Source organism: Symphalangus syndactylus, chromosome 10, assembly GCF_028878055.3.
Source record: "Symphalangus syndactylus isolate Jambi chromosome 10, NHGRI_mSymSyn1-v2.1_pri, whole genome shotgun sequence".
Taxonomy (NCBI): domain Eukaryota; kingdom Metazoa; phylum Chordata; class Mammalia; order Primates; family Hylobatidae; genus Symphalangus; species Symphalangus syndactylus.
The window spans coordinates 56,795,263-56,796,955 of record NC_072432.2 but is presented as its reverse complement, the minus strand read 5'-3'; the positions used below and the strand labels follow the sequence as shown (position 1 = coordinate 56,796,955).

The following is a 1,693-nucleotide window of genomic DNA, read 5'->3' as shown; positions in this document are numbered from 1 at the left end:
CATTATTTTATGATTCCACTTCACTCTTCCACTTGGGGCCCCAAGAAGGCAGCATGATGCAGAGTAGTAACAGCTGCAAAGTATGACCACTGGGCCTTGGGCAGCCCATGGACTGCCCTGCACCAGCATGTTGTCCTGTTGTTCTCACCAGGGACAGAAGCAGCTCAGAATGCTGGACTTCAAAGAGCCTTCTTCTTGCAGTCAGGGACTAGAAACCCTAAGCAGTGATCCGTTAGTGGACATAGGACCAAGGAAATGTCAGTGGTTGCCACAGGGTGAATAACTTGACTGCTGTGTCTTAGGTTTTTAACTTTCATCCATGATGTTGGATGTAGTTATAGTTCATTCATTTTCATTACTATATGGTATCTCATTCTTTGAATATAACAGATAATTTATCTATTCTACTTTTTATAGAAATTATTTGGATTCTCCAGTTTCTTTTCAGATCACATAAATTGTTCTCCTTTTACTAATGATTTTCATGAAGAGGAACAACTCTGAGTCTTAAATCAATTTTTGAGGACTTATTTTGGCAAGGGTCTCTATATATTATTTTATATATATAATAATAATTAAGATTATTAACATAATAATTTTTAAAAAGTATTTAGGTTCCAGTTTTATCTGTTCTGAATAATGCTTCTTTGAAAATGCTTGTACATGTCAGGGGTGAATCTATAACAAAAGAATCAAATGGACATTCTAAAATTTTAAAATGTAATATATGAAAGTAAGAATGTAACAGATTGGTTTAACAGCAGATGGGACACAATTTCCATTAACTGAAAGACAGATCAATGCAAAGGACTCAAATTAAAGTATAAAGAGAAAAAGAACTGGTAGGATTTAAAAAAAAAAAATGTAGAAAAGTTCCAGTGTTGAATTGTGTGGCCTGACTTAGTCCCAGCCAGTCAAAGTGCCAATATTCCCTTAGTCACAGGATTGAATCAAGAGTTGGCATGTAATTTGTTTTGGTGCAATCAGAGCTAATTTTGGAGCTCAGTTTTGAACCACTGGGATGTGATGCTCTCTTTTCCATTGAACTTGAACCTGAAACTTCAGTGTTAACCTGGAACTTCTGGGCTGGTGTCTAGTTAGGGTCAAGAGAGAAGAGTAACTAAGTCCTGATAAGATCATTTGAGACCCTGGAGAGAGCTACAACAATCCTATCCTTGACTGTTATGTGAGCAAATATTTCTGCTCTTGCTTTAGATCTGTTAGAGTTGGTTTTTTGCTCTGTTTTGTTTTTCTTGCCTTCAACAAGAGCCTTAACTATAAATACTTCTTCACTCTTGTGCATTCCCCAAATGCCCTCTTGCACGCCATCCAAAAGGAAAGGTAGATCTCATAGTATGGAGAACTTCAGACCAACTCCCTGGCCTATCTCCTAAAGTGTATATGATCTTGAATCTGGCCCTTTCCCAGTAAAGCTACAGCATTGCACTAGAAGGCTGACTGACAGCACCAGGGCCAGCTGTGTAGAAATCGCCTTCTTCATTGGCTCCCCAGTGACCTATATTCATCTAGCAAGCCTTGCATTCCTCTGTCCCTTGCTCATTTTTTAGACCCTAAGTTTAACATATTGTTTTAATTAACATTTTAGGAGCTAAACTCAGAGAGCAGTGATTACGTCTGAGTGGGAGCGTTCGTGATTACTCTCTGAATGGTATCATATTCAAAGTAAGTAAAG

At 38.0% G+C, this 1,693-nt stretch overlaps 1 non-coding gene across 1 annotated transcript; it reads left to right on the top strand.

Annotated features, from left to right (window-relative positions):
• Nucleotides 1-428: 428 nt before the first annotated feature.
• LOC129492475 (U5 spliceosomal RNA) lies at nucleotides 429-544 on the top strand. Its single transcript, XR_008660902.1, has one exon. It is a non-coding gene; the product is annotated as a U5 spliceosomal RNA (small nuclear RNA).
• Nucleotides 545-1,693: the final 1,149 nt, after the last annotated feature.